The sequence below is a fragment of the Electrona antarctica genome, assembly GCF_951216825.1.
Source record: "Electrona antarctica genome assembly, chromosome: 21".
Lineage (NCBI taxonomy): Eukaryota > Metazoa > Chordata > Actinopteri > Myctophiformes > Myctophidae > Electrona > Electrona antarctica.
In genome coordinates, this window is record NC_136802.1 from 28,634,233 (window position 1) to 28,661,148 (window position 26,916).

The following is a 26,916-nucleotide window of genomic DNA, read 5'->3' on the forward strand; positions in this document are numbered from 1 at the left end:
AGTAAACGAAAATGTTTTTTTTCAATTTCAGTTTTCTTTATTTCGTTAGTTTTATCTAACTATAATAACCTTGATGCGTGCATGCGTGCGCGTTTGTGTGCGCGCGTGCACGCTTGCGTGTGTGCGTGTGTGTGGCTGATGATGGGAACAGAGCGAGTAAATCCTGGGATTTGAGTACATCTACACTATTGGATGTAAATCCTTTTTAATGGGATCCCAGAGTTCAGAGCAGGGGCACCGCGCACGCGCGCACACACACACACACACACACACACACACACACACACACACACACACACACACACACACACACATACTGTAGAGCTAGGCCACAACGAGGCTTAGAGGCAGATCTGCAAGTGACCTGTATTTGCCCCGGGCCTCGCCCCCCTGCCCGCCACGCCCCTCCCCAGCGTAAAGTGTAGAGTTAGTGTGCAGCAGTTTTTGAGTGGTGCAACCATAGGGTGTCACTTTGTATACGTGTATGTATGTATGTATGTATGTATGTATTTGGTTAAAATGGGTAAGGTTTAAAAAAAGGCAAAAGCATGCTCTGTTGCACTGGCTCTGTTGCACTGGCCTAAAAGTGGGTCCTAAAACTGCTTCAACTTCTGAGAATGTGTTTGGTTCATTAGCCACCAGATGGCATACCTTATAAGTATGTATGTATGTATGTATGTATGTATGTATGTATGTATGTATGTATGTATGTATGTATGTATGTATGTATGTATGTATTTGGTTAAAATGGGTAAGGTTTTAAAAAAGGCAAAAGCATGCTCTGTTGCACTGGCCTAAAAGTGGGTCCTCTAAAACTGCTCCAACTTCTGAGAATGTGTGTTTGGTTCATTAGCCACCAGATGGCATACCTTATAAGTATGTATGTATGTCTGTATGTCTGTATGTATTTAAAAGGGGGGCTTTTTTGTAAAATCCCAGCCTACAATACCTTAATATATTTAAAATCCAAAGTAAGGTTACCAGTGAAGGGCAACCTGCCTATTCACTGGGGACTATGCAAGGCAGAGGCGTCCACCCCCCTGAGTCCAAGTTAGACTAGACCACATACCTAAATGTATGTATTTAAAAGGGGGGCTTTTTTGTAAAATCCCAGCCTACAATACCTTCATATATTTAAAATCCAAAGTATGTATGTATGTATGTATGTATGTATGTATGTATGTATGTATGTATGTATGTATGTATGTATGTATGTATGTATGTATGTATGTATGTATGTATGTATGTATGTATGTATGTATGTGTGTATGTGTGTATGTCTGTTTAGAGTACCAACAAGTGACAAAGTGGCGCTGTTGAGCTTCACACTGTGCACAGCTGCATGATGGGAAGCTGCTTTTTTAAGCAGCCATTACGTAGAAGGACCCCCCGGGGACCTCCCGGGGGGCTCGCCGGAACCGGGCCGGCACCCTGAGTGCGTTCCTGTGGGAACTTCCGGGGACCCCCCAGGGACCCCCACACAGAGTTACAACACTCACTTCACACGGGTGTGATTTTTATTCTTGCTATGCCAAATTTGCCAAACTATTAAAGGCTTTTTAACCAAGAGTGCCTTAATTGGTCTCATCCTTTTCTGCAAACAACAACGTCAATAAGAGTCACATAAGTATAGTGCAGAGGAGTAGGACGAAGGCTCTATGTCCTCCTGGTGGGGGCTCCTCACTGGCAGGTGAGTCAGTATAGGATACAACAGTACAACTTCCCGGTGGGGGCTCCTCACTGGCAGGTGAGTCAGTAGGATACAACAGTACGTCCTCCCATTGGGGGCTCCTCACTGGCAGGTGAGTCAGTCAGTATAGGGTACAACAGTACGTCCTCCCGGTGGGGGCTCCTCACTGACAGGTGAGTCAGTATGATACAACAGTACGACTTCCCAGTGGGGGCTCCTCACTGGCAGGTGAGTCAGTATATACAACAGTACGACTTCCCGGTGGGGGCTCCTCACTGGCAGGTGAGTCAGTCAGTATAGGGTACAACAGTACGTACTCCCGGTGGGGGCTCCTCACTGGCAGGTCAGTCAGTAGGATAACAGTATGTCCTCCTGGTGCGGGCTCCTCACTGGCAGGTCAGTCAGTAGGATAACAGTATGTCCTCCCGGTGGGGGCTCCTCACTGGCAGGTGAGTCAGTAGGATACAACAGTATGACTTCCCGGTGGGGGCTCCTCACTGGCAGGTGAATCAGTAGGATAACAGTACGTCCTCCCGGTGGGGGCTCCTCACTGGCAGGTGAGTCAGTAGGATAACAGTACGACTTCCCGGTGGGGAGGTGATTCTGATCGGTCAATCGCTGAATTCAGCGACTGTGTGTTATTTCTTGATAATAACAGATTGCTGTCTAATCAAAGCCTTACAGAGCACCTCGCTGCGCTGCTTGGATTCTATGCTGTTTCAACATGTAAAAAAACACACAATGTCATTTACAACTTAAACGTTGCTCTCAAGAATGTTTTGGAAAAACATTTGAAGCGAGAAATAGACAATGCAGTAACCAAACATTTATTCTATTTGATCAAATCACTTCCTTGTTTGTCCGAGGCGACTGTGCTGCAGCTGGGCAGACGGCCAGGGCGACACGTTCAAATCATTACCGTAAGCGACGAACTATACCTCGTGTTGTTGTTACTTTTTGGGTCAATTTATTATTTTACTAATAAAGTAGCCTTGTAATAATAAGCGGGATTATGTATGACGCTGCGGTATAGTTGTCTAGAAATAATGCCCTTCAGGATGTTTAAACATCATGGAGACGAAGTCGAGGTGTTTAAACATTCCGCCATTCCGTCATTATTTTTCAACAACTACCGCCGTCCGCCGCGTCTTACATTATCCCTTGCATATCGTATCATTCGGGAAGCTCATAGCTATGAGCTTGTATAGGTCTGCTATTTTTGAAAAATCATGAAAATTTGGCGCAAATCTTTGAATATATATTCTTTCAGGGCCAAAGTTTTTAACTCAAATCTTTGCTTCTGGGGGGGTCCCTGGAACTACATATTTTCAGATGGGGGTCGGCGGCCAAATACATATAATCTTGGGGGTCCTTGACATGAAAATGTTTGAGAACGACTTTGACATAGAAACCTTTTACAGAAAACTGTCAGGATTTAGAAGACATTTGTAGAATCGTTCCCAAGTCTAAATGGGTTACAGTGAAATGTCCCTTTAAGGTTGGAGATGGCGGCGCAGCAGCCTCGTGCGTCCACTCAGACACAACACCCTGGTCGGGATGACGAGGACCAGCGGGTGATAAGGTTAAGCAGGGTCGCAACCCAGAGCCGGGTGGGGTCATACCGGGGGTCAACCTGCCTATGCTTTAAGCTCTTTGGCTCAGCCTTCGACAACATACATGTACGAAGATGGCCACCAACAACACGCAAGTATACGTATGTTTAGGAAACAACCGACAGAAAGTAAATGTTTTATACCTTCATCCTCCTGCACACCTGGACGAGTATTCACTGCAATACTCTGTGCCAAAAGTATAGCTAGAAAGTACTCATATATGCACTGTGTCCCATGTATATAACTCTTTTTTGAAAATATATAGCCAAAAATGTATACAGGGCTAGAAGTGGTTATTGTCTGTTTTGTAAATATTCTAAATCTCCAAAGTAGTAACTAAAGTTTTCAAATAAATGTATAGTGTCGTGACTCGTAATAGTACAATATTTGGATCCGAGATGTCGTGGAGTATAAAGTAAAAGTATTGGAAATCGGAGATACCCTTCGTAAAGAACAAATACTTCAAAATTGTACTTAATACTTAAAGGGCCACTTCACCCCTTTTGCAACCAGATCTTATTTTAATGATGTTTGGGAGACAAGAAACAACGCAAGAAAAAACATGGACTTTGACATGTAAACAGAGAATTTCTACATTGAGGCATTGATACTTTTACTTATCCCATTTAGACCTGAGAAAAGATTCTACAAATGTCTTCTAAATCCTGACAGTTTTCTGAAAAACCCTGTTTCTATGTCAGTGGTTCGCAAACATTTTCATGTCAAGGACCCCCAAGATTATATGTAATTGGCCGCCGACCCCCATCTGAAAACATGTTTTTCCAGGGACCTGCATAGAAGCAAAGATTTGAGTTAAAAATGTTCGCTCTGAAAGAATATATATTCAAAGATGTGCACCACATTTTCACGATTTAAAAAAAATAGCAGACCTACAAGCTCGTAGCGCGGCACTCGGTGCCGTGCTACGAGCTTGTAGATCTGCTATTTTTCAATAGAATGCATGGGTCTAGAATGCATGGGTTAAGTCAAATATCTGAGTACTTCTTTCACACCACCTACATGTTGATGCAGTAATAATAATACGGTATTAAGTAATACGGTATAAGTAATCTGTCTGTCTGTTTTTTTTGTTTTAATTGAATTCAGTCACGCCACATTATGCAAATGTTTAGGATTCAAATCGGTATAGGGCGGTTTTAAGTCCCTACCTCTCACCCGGCCCTCGACCAATGGACATAATCTGTTACTTGTAATGACATTATAGAATAAATAATCTTTTTATTGTATCGACATGCATCAGGGAATAAAGGGGATGGCCCTAATAGGGTATTACAGACATCTGCTATACCAATCGACTACAGTCACGCCATCCTATAGTCATATGCCACAGTCCATCCATCGTATAGGCCATGTTGTTGTTGTAAAGCCACAATCTGCGTGTTACGCGTTATTTATTATGTCATACCTGGCTGAGATTTGAGCCACCTGTGCTCTCCTGCATGTTTCAATACACGCCACAGGGAATCCCCCCGCCGTCCGTCCGTCCCATCCCGCTAGGCCAGTGGTCCGGGTCGGGGGGCCACATGGTCCTTGACGGGGGGTTCCATGCAGGTGGTCCTCAGACTAGACCTGAGGACCATTCTATACTGACGGTTTTCTGAAAAACCCCATGTTTCTATGTCAGTGGTTCTCAAACTATTTCATGTCAAGGAGCCCCAGAATTATTATGTAATTGGCCGCCGACCGGCCCGACCCCCATCTGAAAATATGTATAGTTCCAGGGACCGACCATGAAGCAAAGATTTGAGTTAAAAACGTTCGCTCTGAAAGAATATATATTCAAACATTTGCGCCACATTTTCACGATTTTTCAAAAATAGCAGATCTACAAGCTCGTAGGGCGGCACTTGGTGCCGCGCTATGAGCTTGTAGATCTGCTATTTTTCAACAGCTAAAGTACAACATAATGCTTAAAACACCAAAAAAGGGGTTCCCGCCCAAAATGGGTTAACTGATGGAGTTATAGTAACCGAATGGACCCGTGTTCAATATTTAACGGTTGAGAGTATAAAATGAAACCCTTGCGGGTCCATTTGGTTTAATTTTGCACTCTCAAGAGTTAAATTATTGTTGTTAAACATCTGAATTACTTAATTTACAAGAGGTCTACACAATTGGAGAATGTAGAAGAATTGTTATTTTGATCAACGTTTGTTATCTATGGCATCAATATAGCATGGAATTGTGGACAAAATCTTACCCAACGACAACAATGTTCTTTAGTTTTGGGGTCTGAGAGGTTAAATCTCATCTCAAATGCAGTATAAAATATAGGAAAAAAAAGTGTTGCACATAAATGGGCCTCCTGGTGGCGCTCAAAAGGGCAGAATTGAAAAATGCAGGCCAGACATTTTTCCTTGTTGCTGTAGGGAGTGTGCATACAACGTTTTCATGCAGATCTGTGCAGTTATATGTAAAGACGCGACTTGCCCTGTTATAGCGCCACCATGAGGCTGATTTGAAAAATGTCAAGTGACATTTCTTCCTCAGCCTAGTGGGAATATGCGTGCCATATCACAATAGTACAATATCCCAAATAATATCCAGTCTAATATCAAGGATATGGATATAAATATTGATACGGATGTGATAATAATCGGATCGGGAACAACCCTGCTCCAACTAACGCCACATAAACTGCTTTGCATTTCATCGCTGTCACTTCTGCATCATCATCATCATCCTCATCATCCTCATCATCATCATCCTCATCATCATCATCATCACCCTCATGCCCTAATTCCCCCCCACTCCCCCTCCCTCCCTTCATCTAAAATCTGACCCCGGGTCAGCATCAGCACATGATCCAGGGGCGGGTTCATGCGGAATATGCGTGCAAAGTTTCACCGCAATCGGACACTGTGTTGATGAGTTCCGGCATTTTGTACAAAACGGGTACTCCTGAAAACTTTAGAAGCCAATCTTAGCCAACCAGGATGGAATATGATAGAAGTATTGATCACATGACAGTAGAGATCATGTGTACCGATTTGCGTGAAATTTGTATAAAGTCTGAAGGAGTAATATATAATAATGTGTTTTACATATGTCGGCCTCCTGGTGGCGCTATAAAGAGCAGATGTGACAAATTCCAGGCAACGGGTTTTCCTTGGCATCTAGTGAGTGTGCATACAGTACAAGGTTTTACACAGATTGATGGAGTTATATAGATAAAAACACGAATCGGCCCTTATAGCCGCACCATGAGGCTGAGTTGAGAAGTTTCAAGTGTCATTTCTTCCTCTGCGTAGTGGGAATGTGCGTGCAAGATTTCCCGGAAATCACACAATGTGTTCATGATTTGCAGCATTTTGTTCAAAACCTGAGCACTCATTCAAACTTTGGAAGCCAATCTTAGCCAATCAGGATGGAGTCTGAAAAGTCGGAACGACCAGTTTCGTTGAATGGCTATAGAGAGACTGTGTACCAATTTGCGTGATGTTTGGACAAAATCTGTAGGTGTAATGTCAAAAACGGTGTTTTGCAAATATCGGCCTCCTGGTGGCTCTATAACAGGCCCATATGAAAAAATCGGGACAGAGGTTCAGCTCTGGCATCCAGGGAGTGTGTGTGTGTGCACAGTTTCACTGCAATCAAGCCAACGGTGCCAGAGATTAGCTGTACACAGACGGACACACAGACGGACACACGGACACACGGACACACGGACACACGGACACAGACGGAGTGTAAAACAATAATGGACATTGATATGAAAAGGGTTGAAAACCACATGCGCTAGGCAGCATTAACGTTGACTTGTGTCCAAGAATTTGGCCATTAAACTGAACAGTTGTACAGCGTGTCAAATAAACAATGCCTAATAAATAAACGTGAAGAATTCATCATGCCACGATGTTCATCAGAAGCCATGAAGGGTCAGAAGGGGAGCCAAAATATTGGCTTTTGGTTTAATCTGCCCAGTCAAATGCAGGGCTCAATTAATATGGTCTACATGTCTCAACGGGAGAACAACGATCTACCACAGTACACAGCGCCCCTCACTTCACACGGGTGTGATTTTTGATTTCTTGTCCACATTTGGAGTTAGGCTACATCATGGCAAGGTAACTACACAGCCCAAAACCTCTATACCAAAGTGGGCTTGCACTTTAAGAACCTCTATGTAGCTTCATGACAGAAAACAGTCCTGCAACTTCTCTGGCTAATACTGACATCCTCAAATGTACTCTCATCTATATAAGTAGGCCTACAGGAGAGCTAATCTGCAAGCTGACAAAACTAAGCTTCGGACATCCCAAAACAAACTGATACGACTACGATACTTGTGCCTAAAGTCCATGACCAACCTAATTCCAGGTTCTAACAGTAAAGTGTATCGATATAATGTAAATGTAGTTTTATTGTTTATTTGTATGCCATCTAGATAAATAAATACATAAAAAGCGAGGCTGTCACACCACCACAATAATAATAATGTCCCGATCCTTTTTTTTTTTTTTTTTGATCCGATTCCGATCATTCGATTTTGATTATCTGCCGATACTGATTTTTCCCCCGATCCAATATTAATATTTTTATAGAACACTTATATGCCATATCACAATAGTACAATATCCCAAATCATATCCAGTCTAATATCAAGGATATGGATATAAATATTGATACGGATGTGATAATAATCGGATCGGGAACAACCCTGCTCCAACTAACGCCACATAAACTGCTTTGCATTTCATCGCTGTCACTTCTGCATCATCATCATCATCCTCATCATCATCATCCTCATCATCATCATCATCACCCTCATGCCCTAATTCCCCCCCTCTCCCCCTCCCTCCCTTCATCTAAAATCTGACCCCGGGTCAGCATCAGCACATGATCCAGGGGCGGGTTCATGCGGAGGTCAACCCCGTCTTACGCTGGATGGCTGCGTAGATATGGCTACCTAATCCCTCCTTAGCGGAGCAAAGCACCACGCAGTATTATGAGAGAGAGAGAGAGAGAGAGAGAGAGAGAGAGAGAGAGAGAGGTGGGCCTCTCTCTCTCCATCCATCCATCCATCCTGTATATCTATCCTCCTCTGCATTTCTTTGCTAAACATGTGGGGGTTTTCTGAGGGGCGCTTGTAAAGTTGCCCGAACGGCCAAGGCTCCAAGAACAGTCAGAAAATGTAGGTTAAGGGTTTTTATTCTCCCAAAACTCCTCCACCAACCTCCAGACCGTTTTCTTCAGTGCAAAGACAACAATTCACATATCAAAAGTTCAAAATGACACACTGGCCAGAAATAGACCAATGAAATAAATACTTAGGCATACACAACTGAACAAGACCAAATAGGATGAGAACTCTCTTCAGGTTAAACCTTCAATGGTCACACAAGGCCCTGTAGCTCTCCCTCAGGACTGTTACCCGTGTAACACAACCAAATAACCCACCTGTCCCTGCAGCCTCCCTTAAATATGGGGTGGATCCTACCACAGGACACAGAACAATTAGCAACATTTCTTCTCAATAAATAAATACTGCGATAATAACCCCTTGCATAAAAGTAATCTAAACATTCATAAAGATGCATTACAATTAACAAGTATAACTTGGGTTGGAAACTCAATGACAATTAAACTCAAAGCATAGGAAACACCCCTCCCCTGCATAGCACTTGGCCCCTTCCTAAATCAAGGGAAATGCCACCAGCAGTGCAGGAGAGACAATTAGCCAACAATCAGTGAATACAGTTTTCAATACACCAGTTTAAAACATTAGTCCTTGCATGTTATAGAGAGCAGTTTATGTATATATATTATACATAGTGTTGCCAACTTAGCGGATTTGTCACTAGATTTAGCTTCTTTCCAGACCCCCCTACGACTGAATTAGTGAAAAGCTTCTGGGGACAAATCTAGCTACTTTTTCTGGTGAATTGGGGACAAATCGTGTTGACAGGTGCCAAAGATAAAACCCTAATTTTTCTTCATTTTCCCTCTCTCAGCCTCAAATCCGCTAAGTTGGCAACACTAAAGTGCTCGGCGCGTCTGGCTTCCTCGCACAGAGCAAGGAAATGGTGTTCTGGGCTGGCTCCATATTTTCGTTGCTAGAGGCGCCTAAAAGTCGCTAGGGACGCTAAAAAGTCGCTAGGGGCGGCGCGCATATCCCACCCCTAGCGGCATCTAGAGACTTTTCGAAGAGCCACTAGCTCCTTCCGTTACTGGAGAGTTGGTAACACTTATAGGGCACGGGTTGCCCCGTGACAGAGCTCAAACGTTTGGCTTCCAGAACAGTGTTGTTTTCGTCGACTAATACTATGACGAAAAATGTTCATAGACTACCCTTTTTTCACCGACAAAGACTACATAAAAACTAAATAAAAACTAAGCCATGATGACTAAGTCTGTGGACTTTTTTAATTGTTTGTTTAGAGTACTAAACACGACGTTATGTGGCGGCCAAGTCTATGGACTTTCTCATGTTTGTTTAGAGTACGGTGTTCGTTAAAATAAGTGTGCAGGGGGGGCCCCCTCATCACTTCACACAAGCCTGTTTCAATGCGGAGTGGATGAAATCACTGCAGTTCCATGATCACATGCCTGTCTGTCTGTCTGTCTGTCTGTCTGTCTGTCTGTCTGTCTGTCTGTCTGTCTGTCTGTCTGTCTGTCTGTCTGTCTGTCTGTCTGTCTGTCTGTCTGTCTGTCTGTCTGTCTGTCTGTCCGCGTCTGTCCATCCGTCCGCCCTTACACTTATATGCCATATCACAATAGTACAATATCCCAAATCATATCCAGTCTAATATCAAGGATATGGATATAAATATTGATACGGATGTGATAATAATCGGATCGGGAACAACCCTGCTCCAACTAACGCCACATAAACTGCTTTGTATTTCATCGCTGTCACTTCTGCATCATCATCATCATCCTCATCATCATCATCCTCATCATCATCATCATCACCCTCATGCCCTAATTCCCCCCCCCACTCCCCCTCCCTCCCTTCATCTAAAATCTGACCCCGGGTCAGTGGATGAAATCACTGCAGTTCCATGATCACATGCCTGTCTGTCTGTCTGTCTGTCTGTCTGTCTGTCTGTCTGTCTGTCTGTCTGTCTGTCTGTCTGTCTGTCTGTCTGTCTGTCTGTCTGTCTGTCTGTCTGTCTGTCTGTCTGTCCATCCGTCCGCCCTTCCGTCCGTCTGTCTTCAGTACTATGTCACCCCGTCTCTTCTCGGTGTCAGTACGACAGGACGTCATCGCACTGTCGTCATGTCTGTCTGGACTGCACAGAACAATGCACACACACACACGCACGCACGCACGCACGCACGCACGCACGCACGCACGCACGCACGCACGCACGCACGCACGCACGCACGCACGCACGCACGCACACAGTCTCTTGACTATCACACACAAACAGACTATACTACTCAGACACTACACAAAATGTTACTCTATGCTATGCCACAGAAAGGCCATTTCTGTGAATCCAAAGACACTATGAGGCGCACACACACACACACACACACACACACACACACACACACACACACACACACACACACACACACACACACACACACACACACACACACACACACACACACACACACGCCCACACACACACACACACACACACACACTTCCATAGTTCCATGCCCAGGCTTTCCGTGTTTATTCACCAAACCCAGACAAAAATGCGTTCATTGTTGTACACACAAACACTCCTCAGTGTCCATGTATGTATAATATATACCCATTTGTGACTCTGCGAGGGTTGAATGACTGGTAACCAGTGGTGGGAAAAGTGCTCACATTTTTTTACTTAACCCATTCCCCGCCATTGGCGTAGAATCATAGATTCACGCCAATTGGTCTTCTATAGTGCTTATTTGATCGGTCAAGTCGTAATCCTACTTACATTAGCATTAATACTGCAATGTACTGTAGAAATACGGAATTCAAAATGCACTTGAGTGAAAGTACAAAGGTAAAGTACCAAAAGTAAAAGTACTCATTATCAGAATGTACCATTTGAAGTTGTCAAATGGTATTACAAAATATTTTGAAATCAGATTTAGTCTTAGTCATAATCTTTTGCATAACACACCATTTAGTCTTAGTCCTATTTAGTCTTCTGAAATTGTTTAGTCTTAGTCTAGTCTTAGTCGACTAAAACATCTTAGTCTTTTAGTATATTAGTCTTTTAGTCTTAGTCTTCATGCAATGTTAATTTTGCCAGAAAAGTATTTAGTCTTTCCTATTTAGTCTTCTGAAATTGCTTTGTCTTAGACGACTAAATATCAAAAACCTTAGTCTTTTAGTCTTTGTCTTAGTCAACAAAATTAACACTGGTAACACGTAATTGGAAATACGCAAGTAAAGTAGAAATGCCTCAAAATTGTACTTAATAAGTACAGTAGGCCTACACCACTGCGTGAAACCAAAAAGACCTGTCACATGTCTTTTTGGTTACATGCAGTGGTGTGTAGGCCACAGGCCACAGGTCACCTGTGTCTATGTACGGGTCCGTTTGGTTACAGCTGTACCCTGTCAGAGTTGCATTAACACCTGGCAGACCCACTGTGGTTAGATCCAGGATTAACGTGTGTCTCGTTAAATCCATGCGTGGACAACAAACAACAACACACTGATACAATGGAGGTGCACGCGCACACACACGCACACACACACACACACACACGCACGCACGCAAACACGCACACACACACACACACACACACACACACACACACACACACACACACACACACACACACACACACACACACACACACAGGTTTTGTACAGAAGCTGAAACCTTGCCAGGTGCCGAGATTTTCGTTATGCTTTTATTTTCTCGTTCTCTACATTTTTCGACATTACTTTTCAAGACCATGTGATTCTCAAGATTTTTCTGTATTGTTATTATTTCAAGGACCCTCCATCTGATAAGATGTTGTTTTTTTTTTTTTTTATCTCTGAGACATATCTATGAATGTTATGTCCTTTTATAATTGTACTTTGCTTAATGTTTGATGTCAATTGAATTGCCTTGTAGAAATACTAGAATTTCGCGGGCCTTCGGCCCGCTCATCCTCGCGCCATGCGATGCGTCGCAAATGGGAAGAAGGCAATGGCAACCCATGATGTTTTAATTTATGCATTTGCTTGGAAAGCGCAAAGTTGCCAAGCTGGCTGAGTGGCCCTGTTTGGTTTTGTGTATTTGCGTATGAAAGCGAGCATGGCAAGGCGCAGGAACAGTATACTGTACTGTGCTGTACTGTAAGTCTTTGTACTGTACTGTACTCATGTGTACTGTACTGTACTGTTCTCTGTACTGTTGTATTAGTGTTATTTTTTATTATTATTATTACATGGATTAATATTCTGCTGTACTGTACTGTACTGTACGGTTCTCTGTACTGTTGATATTATAGTTATTAGTGTTGTGTTATTATTATTATTACATGGATTAATATTCTGATGTGAGCGTTCTTTCTGTACTGTACTCATGTGTACTGTGCTGTTCTCTGTATTGTTGATGTTATTGTTGTTATTAGTGTAGTGTTATTATTTATTATTATGATTATGATTGAAAGAGAGCATGGCAAGGCGCAGGAACAGTATACTGTACTGTACTGTACTCATGTGTACTGTACTGTACTGTTCTCTGTACTGTTATTAGTGGTGTGTTCTTATTGTTTATTATTATTATTATTACATGGATTAATATTCTGATGTACTGTACTGTTGTCTGTACTGTTGATGTTATAGTTATTAGTGTTGTGTTATTAGTTTGTATTATTCTTATTATTACATGGATTAATATTGTGATGTGAGCTTTCTTTCTGTACTGTACTCATGTGTACTGTACTGTTCTCTGTACTGTTGTTATGATTAGTGTAGTGTTGTAATTGTGTATTATTATTATTATTAGCGTTTTGTGGCGTGTGTGTGTGCCATTTCAGCTGCATCGTGTGGCGATCAAAATCCCCCCCCCCCCCGCGCACGCACGCACGCACGCACACACCACACACACACACACACAGACGTGTCTGCAGTGACACTGCGTTGTACACAGCTGTGCTATTTCATCCGTACTGACTGCCAGAGGCAGTGCTTAACACTGGACGCAAATCATCCAGTGTTAAGCAGTCATCCAGGAATCATAGAACCATAGTTACATACGTAACTTACGTTTTGTGTTGCAGCGCGTAGTTGCAGCGTGTGCGTGTAGTGTTGTTGTTGTTATCCATATATGCCCCTCGGTTCGTCCCGATTGTACCACGCCAGGTGTCGACGCGGTCGTGTTTGCATGATTGTAACAATGTATGTAATCGCGGCGCTCTCCATCCAAGTTAGAATCAGTGTAGAAGCTGTGTTGTTGTTGTTCTTCTTCTTCTTCTACTGTTGGTTTCCGGCAGGCTGTACACTGTGGGTGCGTGTGTGCGCGCGCGTGTGTGTGTGTGTGTGTGCTGTGTAACTTCCGGTAGTGTTTCCGGAAGTGTGAAAGGTAACACGAAACACACGTGGGTCACGTGGTGGGGTTTTGAGCCATTGGGAAGGGGTGATGTAGTGTTGCCAGGTCCACGTATTGTAAGCGAGTGTTAGTGTGTGAAAGTATAGGCTGTAGTAGGCTGTATAAGTCAGGGTTTGCGGCCTTGTTTACATAGACGTGGCAACAATGTTGGCGGCGCAGCCCATATATCTATGGAGCAGCCAATGAAAAGAGTGGAATCACGGGATGCAGTGTTGCCAGGTCCGCGAATTGTAAGCGAGTTGTAAGTAGCGTGTTGAATGGCATTTTTTCTGTGCTTGTTTTCATAGACGTGGCAAGAAATTCGGCGGGGGTGTCGGTGCTTGTGGCGTGTTTGTGTTTATTATTGATATTGATGTTGTTTGTGAGTGTGGACGGGAGGCGGCTTGAGTGGCAGTGCAATGACAGTTTTTACGCGGATGGTGTTGTTTGTGGCCGTGCGGCGCGACATGAGGAGATAGCCGTGGAGCGACGCGGAGGGTAAGGCTGTGTCGTGTTAGTGTGTTGTTGCAGTGTGTGTTGCAGCGTGTTGCAGCGTGTCAGTGACGTAGTAGCTGGTGACTTTATGTTCCTTTCCTGGGCTTGGGCACATGTTTTCAAATGTATAATAGATGCTTGAAGTAAGCGTTAGTAATCATTGCTATATAGAGTGTTTGTTCAATGTATTAAGGTGAGACACTACAGGTGAATAGGGAAAAAAGTTAACTAATAGCTATCACAATGAAACTTCTCCAGTTGATTATATGCAAATTAGGCATTATATGCGCTAATTTGCATACATTTCGGGACGATAAATCTGAAGATTGGATAAAGCCAGGTTCAAAATGATTGTTTCATTTTGTTGAAATATTAGAGACAAAGAAAATTACAGGCATAAAAAACATTTTCGCCATGTTTTTAGGAATAAAATGTGAATGATATATCAACAAACCCTTCTGTAAATTTCTGCAGAATATAGTTATGAATAAGACTGGAAAGTTTAGTGTATGTGAGTGCAACTGAAGTGGAGATTATTTGTCCCAGGTATGGAAAACTCATTTTGAGAAAACGGCCTTTAAAGATTTGTATTGTAAAATTCCAAAACGTTTTATTTGAAGCCACTATTTTGACACAAAATATCTCATCCAAACCTTGGCAACAACATATCATGCCATATATCATTGGAAAGGTCTGGACCTCGAGCTGACTGTGGTTTGATCCAAATATGGTCACTTGTACCAACAACCAATCATGAAAATAGAGCCACCCTCTATTTTCATGATATTTTCACCCAGCAAAACGAGCTGTCATTGGCTAAAATAAAGTACTAAAATAAACATCTAAATCTGTATTTTGAATGTTTATTTTACTTTAGTTTGAAAGAAAACATGTTTAGGAAGCAAAATAGCACAAAATCTCAAAATTGAAAAATCATGATTTCACCTGCCATGTCTCGCCTTAAATAGCTAGCTATATATTGTGATAGTTGCGACCAGAGGTCGCAGTTAAATATGACACCTTGCATTTTGTCACGACATCTAACTCACTCAATCTGTCACTCACAATCCCCATATATGGGAATGTCCCCATATATGGTCACGCATTGTGATATCACGTCTCCAAGACACGCTATATATGGCCAGGAACCCTGATTGTGATATCACGTCTAGTCACGTCTCCAAGACACGCTATGGCTATGAACCCTGGACATGGCCATGAACCCTTATCCATACCTGTTTTTCATTGTGCATTTATTGGTCAAAGTTGATCCCATGCCAAAGCGACAGCACTTGCCCAGCAGTCTGCCGTCACCCAGGTGGATGCGTGCACACGCCGATCTGCCCCAGCATGGTTACTTTGCTGTACAGCTTTCTTTCTGAAGTGTATAATCTGAGTATTCTCTCTGTTAATCGCAAGTCTCCATTTACTGCACCATAGACATGCAATATTCAACATTCTTTGTACATTGGACTCATTTATAGCCATCAGAGCAATATCATCAGCATATAAAATAATACTCAAATCGATGTTTTCAATTGATATACACAAATTGGCCTGCTTGATTTCCTGGGCTAAATCATTTACATTGCTTGCTGCTGAGCAGAAATGGATTTTAAAAAGTTAAATGTAAAAATATATCGTGAACAGAAATGCCAGCTTCCTTGCTCGGATTTCGAGAGGCGTAGTTCCAGACTCTATATAACATTCAGAGATTGTGGAAGTTGTCTGGCTACGCGAGACTATACTTAGCATAACTTAGCTTAGCTTGACATAGACGACAACACCGGTTAAGCTGCAGGGCGAAACACCTAGTTGTTGCTTTTGTTTTTTCTTCTTTTGATTTGTTTATTTTTATTTTATTTGTTTGTATTTGTTGTAATTTATATTATATATAATTTATATATATATATATATATATATATATATATATATATATATATATATATATATATATATATAATATCCTTTATCTTATTTCAATTGTATCCATTATATTCTCTATTCATTTTAAAAGTGCATTGTTGCACTCTGTATTTGTTTTTATTCTGTAAAGCACTTTGAATTGCCTTTGTGTGTATGAAAGGTGATGTATATACATAAAGTTGCCTTGCCAAGAAGTGACAATAAAGATGATTCTGATTCTATAATAGTAATGTAATTATTTGCATTACGCTGTAAATAATTTAAATGGACCTGCACCTTTTTCCTGAAATGATATTGTTTAATTTAATTTTATTTTCATTTGTTGTTTGTTGTTGTTGTTGTTGTTGTTGTTATTATTATTATATTATTATTTTGTTATTTTCTTACTTGAAAAATATGTATAAACTGTTTAACAGTTTTGTTAGCTCTATTCATTTGTTTTAATATTTGATTCTGTAAACCATAGGCAATTATAAGCTTTTAGCTTATAGCTCAAAAAAACTTTTGGTCATTTTAGTCTACTCAGGCTTATGTGAACACCCCAGACCGTTTTTAAGTTGCTCGATTCAGTATTTAGACATTTGACATTTGACTGCCCCGCCCCCTTCCTATACAAACCCATTGTAACTTCAAACTCTATTTGAACCGTGATAGATTCGTCGAAAACACCTGACCTGTTTTCTAGTGACTGATATTGTCTTTCTAATACGTGGGGGCCGTGTTTTTTTCATTTACTGTTTTCATTTATTTTATTTTTTATATATTTTTTTTATTCTTTAGTCTCTTCAGTCACGCAGCAGAGTCCTCCACATTTTCCAAAACAATTATAAATAATAAATGAAAACAGTAAATAAAACAACACGGCCCCCTCACGTATTAGGATGGCTGTATCAGTCACCAGAAAAAAGGTTGGGTGTTCTCGATGAATCTATCATGGTTAAAATGGAGTTTGAAGTTACAATGGGTTTGTATATTTAGGAAGAGGGCGGGGCACTTACAATGAATATCAAATATCTAATTACTGAATCAGCAACTTAAAAACGGTCTGGGGTGTTACATAAGCCTGAGTAGACGATGAAATGACCAAAAGTTTTTTTGAAAGTGAAATATCCCTTTATATTAAGGGTATAGGACCTGTTAGGGAATATAATAAATAGCAGGTTCCACAGCTTCCATATCAAACTAAACAAAGCATCTAGTGAAAATCCTCAGTGTTCATTTATATCCATTTGCAACCCCAGTGAACTGAGCAGTGAATGTGGTATATAGGGTGCATGGTCTGCAGGTCTCATCTCCCACTGTGGGAGTGGGGGGACCCCTGCTGGGCCGGAGTGGGGGTCCCTCACTCTGACCAGCATACATGATTGGGAACAAACCTTGTATCTCTGAAATGTAAACTTGTTTATGTCAATATGCCCGGCTATATATAGCCTATACTTCATCTTACAAGAAGGTTGCACTTGATGTAGATCGACAAGTTTCACTATTTTATTTTAACCCGGGGGATTTTCACCAGGACAATACATTATGTTTATGTAATTTTCATAATGTTGCTGATGTCTGAGGTGGGTGGGTCTTTCAATACCTTGATGCTCAGTGACATCATAGAAGCCAGGTATATAGGTTTGTTTCCCTGCCTACATCCCTGTTTTAAACCTATAGGTTTAATGTTTGTTTTTAGTTCAATGTTTGTTTTAAACGCCATTATGAAGGGAACATTTACGTAATCTTGTCCCTAACACAAACATTAAATGTCATTAACAATAAAGAGAATTTAATGTTTGTGTTGGCACCGTTTGTTTTAACATCACCATGATATCTATGATATAGTTTTTTTGTGAAATTTCACGTTGAAATATTACATAAGGGTACCTGAAGTTGCCATGTGTTGTTGTACATTCATATATTTTGATGAGAAATACTTTTTATGGAATATATTACATTGGGTAAAATATACAAAAAAAATCTAAAACTTTCATGAATTAAAAACAAATGTTTAAGCTAAGATCTACAAGTTCTCGACGCGTAGGCCTACTGCGTTGTGAGCTTGTAGGCCTACAGTATCTGCTATTGTCACTTGTACAGTATCTGCTATTGTAAGTTGTAGGCTATAGACTGACATCCAAGTATATGAGAAAACGTGTGAACTTAAAAGAAAGATTCCAAGGCACTCCGTTTAGTCATGGCTTTTAGCTTAATTGGCAAAGTTACAAAAATAAAAAATAAAATAAAAAACGACCTCAATAGCCTTCTCTCTCCTGCAGGCAGGGTCCAAAAAATATATAGTTTTGTATACTTTAAAACACAGCAACTTAACGTTCATCAAGTGATCAGGTGGCATTATTCCCAATCTGAGAACCCTGCATCTTCAAAAAAAAAAGGGAACCTAAGTCAACAGAGTATACAATACTCCCAACTCACAGTGTTTTTTGTTTGTAAACTGTCTACAGTTCCATTATAGGCTATTCATTATTTGATTCACGGACTACCATTTGATGACATTTAGCCTCTCAGATCCAAAACTGTTTGTCGTTGGATAAGATTTTGTCCACAATTCCATGCTGTATTGATGTTTACCATTGAGAGAAAACAGGCAATCGTTCAAAATAACAATTCTTCTACATTCTCTAATTGTGTGGTGTAAATTAATAATGCAGATGCATGTTTAACAATAATGTAACTAGTCTTGAGAGTGTAATTTAACTTTGGGCATATTAATTGTCGCATTTTCAATATAGTGCATGCATGCAGGCTTTGCCAACTCAGAACGTTGGGGGAAAGTTATTTGTGCATTTTAGTATGAAACTTAATAGGCAAGTGATATGTTTAGCAGTCTATATTGTTGAGGTTATTAGTCTAATAATTAGACAAGATTGTGCATGATTCATTGACTCCAGAAATCTCAAGCATCCCCCCCTCTTGCTGCGTGCGTACGTGCACGCGGGCGCGTGCGTGTCCTGCCTCGTTGCGTGTCATGCGTGATCAGTTTGAAAACCTGACTAAACTAATTGGACCCCCCCCACACACACACACACACACACACACACACACACACACACACACACACACACACACACCCACACACACACACACACACACACAGTCACACACCCACCACACCACGCGTGAAACAAAACGCCTCAACCATCCAACTTTCCAAACTCATCTCGTCACTAATGCCAAGCTGTTAAACATTACACTTTATTTCCTAGTGTTGTATTATCATTGATCATATTCTGGAAAATAAAACGCATGTGGTATTATTATTATTATTATTGTATTACTTAGTAAAATATAAAGTAAAAGTAGTAATATAAAAAGTATTAAAAGTTAATGCAAGTGTTAGGCTACTTAGTCAATGCATGTGCAAAATTATTGGCATCAAGTATAGGCTATACCTAAAAGTTCAAGTAGCTTCTATGCTCAGCTATATACTCATTATGATTTCGATTTTCTGAAGTAGGCCTATATTGTAATAGAATAAACTTTACTAAATAAACTTTAGGCCTATATATAGGCCTAAAGTTTAACAATGAAAACACGCAAGCAAAAAAACTAAAGTAGGCTAGCTCAAAATTGTACTTGAGTAACAAATAGTACATGCACACACATACGCACGCACGCACGCACACACGCACACACACACGCACGCACGCACGCAGGCACAGAGGGAGAGGACAAAATGTTCACAGATGGTTATTTAAAAAAAGAGACAGCATTTTAAGCATAATGGTGGGAGTATATTAACTATTGTGTTTTCACAAACAACTGCCTTTATGTGTGTCACAATGTTCACCACAAGTTGTCAATATGTTTTTGAACAGTCTATTTTCGATTACATTTTTTTTAAGAACATGCAGGCTTACATTATATTACAAAAACGAATGGAAGAATGCAGGTGTCGGCAACAATACAAAACCCCTTGCTTATCAAACCACAACCCTTCGAAATAAGTTATTATACCTATAACAAACAATGAGATAGAATATAGGCCTATATGTTATTTGTAGATAAAACTCGCATATGATGTCTGTGATGGACTTGAAGTTGTTCGGGTTCGTCAATGTCAATATTTCAAATCGAAAATTCGAAATGTTCGATGCATAGGCCTACTAATCGAATGTAGCCTATATGCGGGGGGGGGAGTTATACGTGGCGCGACCATCCTCTAACACTGAATCAACTCAAATTACTGCAAAACACTGACTAGATTATATTATTCGTTATAAATTATATGATTATAGACTAGAAGAATAGTTAAATTGTTTGGTCTTCTCAACATTTCCAAACAACAACTCCACAAAACAAGTTACCATTCCTGGGCTGCTCATTTTCTGATGAATTGAAAATGGAGGACCCTGCTGTAAACAAGTGCTTTTTCTGGTTTTATCCTCGTAGCAGTTTTTGTGTTGACCTGTAGGCCTACTTTCGTTGAACTGTACTGTACTGTACGTTGAACTGTACTCTACAAACTGTGGAAAAGAAATCCAATCAATCAATCAATCAATCAATCAATCAATCAATCAATCAATCTCTACACCATGCAACCAGAACGAAAGATGTATTTATTTATTTGTTTGTTTGTTTGTTTGTTTGTTTATTTATTTATTTATTTATTTATTTATTTATTTATTTATTTATTTATTTATTTATTTATTTATTTATTTATTTATTTATTTATTTATTTATTTATTTATTTATTTATTTATTTAGTATAGAGAGTATTTATGTTGCTTAAAAATTGGGAAAACTGAATTCTGTAGGGAGTACTGGAGGAGAAGTTGGGAGGACTGTCTGGTGTTTTGGTCGACCTTAAGAGACCAGCAAAGATTATTTTCTTTTATATAAAAGAGACAAGAACAGAAAAGCATTTTAAATCAAAATGCTTTCAATCCCCCCCCCTCTCTCTTGCTCTCTCTCTCTGACGTTAAAAAATATTGACAGCGCGCGCGCACGCGAACACACACAGAGAGAGAGAGAGAGAGAGAGAGAGAGAGAGAAAGCGCGCATCATTTTGAGAACTGCCATGATTTGCCACAGGTTGTGGCTTTTTATTCACGATTAGCATTGAAGTGAACATATAAAAGAAACTCCGCAAACAAGCCCACTGACTGGCCCAAAATATAAATACTATATATAAATCTAATGAACGCTATTAATGCATGCCGTGCACCTGCTAAGAGCACTGTGCGCTTCATGCAGGACTGACTGCGAAAAACATGCTTCAAAGATGACATGTATATAGAAAATAATTATTATACTATAGTTTATCTGGTTATAGTTCGGTCAATTTATTCGTTCACTCTGAAATTGTAACTCGGAGGGTGTTGAATTATCAAATGGACACTATCTGGATGATAATGATCATTTAGACAGCTTTAAAAAAAACTCACTATAAAAAAAACTCACTATAAAACAATTTGGACTTCATGGGACAACTCCACACAGCTTAAACTGTCTCACCGCAATAGCTCAATGTGTGTGTGTTATCAATTATTGCACATGAGAACACTTTCATTGAAAGAAGAAATTTGAAAGCGAGGAAATATCCTCCTAAACTATAGCATGTGATTCATTCTAAGAACGGTCTGTTCTCATGAACTCCACGAGGCTCAACCCCAATATAAAGTGACAGTGTTTTTATATGAGCAGAGTCACTGAAATATGATGTAATATAGCCTATCAGTAGCTAAGTATAGCTAAAGTACATAAATTCAAGTGCTGTACTTGTACAATTTGGAGGCATAGTCCTATATATGTGTACTTTATGAGTATTTCAAATTTCCAATACTTTTGCTTCTACTCCACTATTCTTTGATCCAAAATATTGTACTTTTATTAGTCCTCTACATTTATTTGAAAACTGTAGTTACTTTGTAGATTTTTACTAAATATGACAAAATATGTGTGTTACAACCGTGATTGTTGTTGTTATAATGGATGATTGTTTGTTTGTTTGTTTGTTTGTTTGTTTGTTTGTGTGTTTGTTTGTTTGTTTGTTTGTTTGTTTGTTTGTTTGATTGATTGATTGATTGATTGATTAATTGATTAATTGAATACTTTATTGTCAGAAATGTAATCAGTACGGGTACAGTCAAACAGAAATGTAATCAGTACAGGGTACAGTCAAACAGAAATGTAATCAGTACAGGGTACAGTCAAACAGAAATGTAATCAGTACAGGGTACAGTCAAACAGAAATGTAATCAGTACAGGGTACAGTCAAACACACGTCCAATGGGACCACCGAAAAAGGTCCATGCGATGTATTTTCGTTCTGAGGTCCTGGGTATTCAATTCATAATCTTGACATGAAAAATAACAAGGTAAAAATCACACCCGTGTGAACTGAGTGGTGTAAGGTAATGTCTGACGTAATGAAATCAGCATCAACCAATCAGCATCAACCATGCTCATTTATTTTGCACAGACAGACAGACAGACAGACTAACAAAGCCAGTTGTAGGAGTGGTTTACACCACTCAAAAAATAGCAAAAATATGTACAGGTTGGGGAACAAAGAAGGGGGTTATAAGGAGGTGGGGTATAGTCACTAGACTAAGGGGGTGGGGGGTAATCATTTCCTCTCCCTTTGGCATGCTGAAAGGTGGATTTTCAGGCCTGTTTTAATGGACACCGGGGATTTGCATTTTTGAAAGGTGGATTTTCAGGCCTGTTTTAAAGGACGCCGGGGATTTGCATTTTTTGAGGGAGGGAGTCAGGGCATTCCACACTTGGGTGGCAGTGCTGTAGAAGAAGACATTTGCCCATGTTTGTTTTGAAAGTGGGTGGTACCAGATTGTTGTTCTCGCTTCCTCTTGTATTGTGGCTGTGGGACTCAGTCGCTCATTTTGTTTAGGTAGTTTGTCATCATGTATGCGGGTACAGACTGCTAGAGGGCAATGCTGCATTTACAATTTTAAATGTCAGTCCCAATTTCAATTGCTTAACTCTGTTTTCTACCCGGAGCCACCCTAGACTATCAAAATGGGTTGCAAAAAGATGGGTCATGGGCCCCAGACCGAGGAGTAGTCGAATTTGTTTGTTGCTGTTTACTGTTAATAATCGTCATGTTTAGCATACACAATATCAGAATAAACAAGAGATAATAAAAGATATACAACAAGACAAGTCTACCCAACAGGTCAAAGTCAAATACATGCAGGCCTACAACTACATTAAAGATGGAGTGCCCCAATTTTTGTATTTTTCCAGTTTTTCATGCGTGAGGTGACAGTACATCATTAGACACCCTGGAGTCGTTTTTATGTGCAATGATATATTCACTTTGTATTTAGGGTTTCTTCCTGGAGAATGAACCCTTGACAGTCAAACGGGCCAATGAAATAAACAGTAATATAGTGACATCACACTATCAGCCCCTCCCCTAACCCCTCCCCTTTTATCATACAACTACAGCTGTGGGTGCGGCTTAAGTTCAGGTGGATCACCACCCATCACCACCCACCAGGCAAACCAGGCATACTTAATGAACTGGTTGGCATGCCCACATAAAAACAACATTTTAACAAATACTGTACACTTTTTTGGAAAAAAATCGCGGCACTCCATCTTTAATGAAATATAAAGGCCCTGCTATAGCCAGTGGTGTCAAAAGTAGGCTACTCTGTATTCAACATGTACTTGAATAAAAGTACAAAAGTATTGTCATCAAAATGTAATATAATATATAATATATAATATATATATATATATATATAAAAGTATAGTCTACTCATTATGCGGAATGTCCCGTTTCAACTCTTTTGAAAATAGCCGATCTACAAGGGCTGAAGTGGTAAATGTATGTTTTGTCATAATAATCTAAATCCACAAAGTATATAACTAAAGTTTTCAAATAAATGTAGTGGAGTAAAAGTAAAAGTGTTGGAAATTGGAAGTACTCAAGTGAGGAAAGTATATGAATTCTCTATGGAGAAGGAAAAAAAACATGGTGGTGCCATCCTTTTATTCTCTATATTATACTTTGCTGCTGTTTTTACATTAATGTCTAATAAACTATTCAATCAATCAATCAATCAATCAAATATCTTACATAAGTAAATGTACTGAGATCATATTAATACTGTCCATATCATGGTGCATTTGATTATACACAAATCATGCAGTCGTCAACAAACCTTTTCAGTGGTGGAAAGTATAACTAAGTACATTTACTTAAGTACAATTTTGAGGTATTTGTTTTACTTTACTTGCGTATTTCCAATTTCCAGTATACTTTTACTTCCATCTCAGAGGCAAATACTCCACTACAATTATTTGAAAACGTAGTAGTTTCAAACTATGTATATATGCTACATTTTGGCCATTTGAATCTAAAAGCCCCCAATGTGTGTGAGCTTGTAGATCTGCTATTTTTAAAAGATCATTATAGCCTACATTTGAAAACTTTAAACTGGACCTTCATGCATAATGAGTATAGGCTATACTTGATGATATATACCATTACTTTTGCACTGTTACTCAAGTAAAAAGTACTTTTTTCCCCACCACTGCATTACTGCATATATTATTGCTCATATGCCTATAATGAATGACATGCGCTGCTGGGAATCTGGGATGCAACGGCAAGCGACACCACGCGTGACCACTCCCAAACACTGGCCCACCATTTGTGGGTCGCGCGGTAAATACTAATCAGTTTAAGATCCATGCATGAAATGACATTATTGCATCATTCATTCAAACCAATCTGCAGTTTATTTGAATTCTCGCGATGCCGGCACATTGCTGACTTGATCACGAGGCCTGCACGGTCAACACACACCCACCGTCCCACCCACACGCACGCACGCACACAGCGTTCTCACCACAGCAGAGCAGCAGCGATTATATACGCATTTGGCGAATTGGCGGACACATAATCATAATTATTGTTCATTTATTGCTCTGTTTGAACAATTTGCCTACAACAATTATTGTCCAATATAACAATAGACCATATCGTATAGGGTTTCTTTACCAGCAGCTGGAAAAATGCTTTCAAAGTTGGACCCCAAACATATAATTGTATCTTCTCTTAAACCAAATAAGGATATAACTGTCTATAATTAAATCCACTTGAAATGATTGCAAGGCAGCTGCAGTGACAGCTTCAACATTAATCTATATGAATCCATGACGGTTTAATTCAATTAAACAGGTTCAAATAAACAATACTCCTGCAAATCCGGGAACTTCTTTTAATAAATAAAAACGTTATTTCAACCAATATAGGCCTACTTTAACAACATGGCCATAAGGCCCAGATATAGGCCCAGATATAGGCCCAGATAGTAGACAGGCCCAGTTATATAGGCCCAGATACTGCAGAGCTGAGATCATATTAATGTTGTCACGGTGCATTTGGTGAGATGATATTTGGTGAGATGATAAACAAAGCATGCAGCAGTCGTCAACAAGCGATATAAGCAAAAGGGTGCACAGCACATCGGTCCTTGTGAGGTGCCAGGCTATGCCAGCCGACGGGAAATTAATAATAGTAGGCCTACTGAACGAAAAAAATGTCTAGCCGCACACTCATAGCTGCCAATAATGCATATACGGACACCAACGTTTCGGACAGATAATACTGCCTATATAAGCTTCTTCAGGGTGATACAGTAACAAGGAGACATTTAAATACCCGGGTGGTGTGTCTGTCTTTGCCAATCAGCACTGCAGGGACTGACAATCAAACAACAGCCCTGTGCTGCTGGCGCGGGGAAAAAAGTCGTCAACAAGCCTATAAATTCATATTTATATAGCCTATCATATATTGCCATATAATCCAAAAGTCAATTTGAGACTCGGTGATATTTTCCTAAACCAGAGAGGCCTGTAGGTGGCCTGTAGGTGGCATCAACCACTACGATGAAATGTGTTCTATGAGCAGGGCCTGGCTGGAAACAAGTTCTTGAGCTTAGCCCAGATACCCTGGGTAAATATAGATTTCATTTCATTTCATTTCATTTCATTTCATACATTCTTCTCAATACAGCCCTATACGTTGGTGTCAACACTTTACACTGGCCTGCAGGCACACAGGCTTATATATAGCACAATATATCACGAGTTCATCACCTAAGACCTGGTTAAAATAACAGACGATCTACAAGCATAACACGGCCTGAAATAGCACACAGAGAGAGAGAGAGAGAGAGAGAGAGAGAGAGAGAGAGAGATAATTGGAACGAACAAAAGGAATACCAGACGACTCGCCCCTTTACCAACTCGCCCCCGCGAAATCTGTTAATGTAGTTAACATGCAGTTAATGTTAGTGTTTCCCTCCCTCCCTGAAATCTGAAATTATCTAGTAGTCGATCTCTATACGCAAAATCAAAGAAGAATAACATGAGACAGAGACGGTGACTGCTTAATTAAGTTAATTTTATAGGACCTTCTAGCAGTTAATTTCGTTTTATTAAACACATTTCTAGTACCCCATGTTTTGTAATGGCATCATGATGCTATTATGCCCATGGATATACAGAGTGAACTTAACAATTATTAATATAATACCTTTTATATAATCACCGACATGAATTTATGTTTGTTATTTACAGCTATAGAGTAGTGGGGCGAGATGGAAGAGGGGCGACCGTACCTGTTACCGACAAAGGCGTTTGGGAAAATAAATAAATATACAAGGGCGCTATACCTCTATTTTCAAGGTGTTTGGTCAATTGGTGC

At 40.1% G+C, this 26,916-nt stretch overlaps 1 protein-coding gene across 1 annotated transcript in view; it reads right to left on the reverse strand.

The window, feature by feature from the left end:
* Positions 1-26,916, reverse strand: part of vax2 (ventral anterior homeobox 2) — a gene marked incomplete at both ends in the record, with an annotated part of 41,515 nt that overhangs the window by 6,427 nt on the left and 8,172 nt on the right. The gene's annotated exons all lie outside the window — the stretch shown is intronic.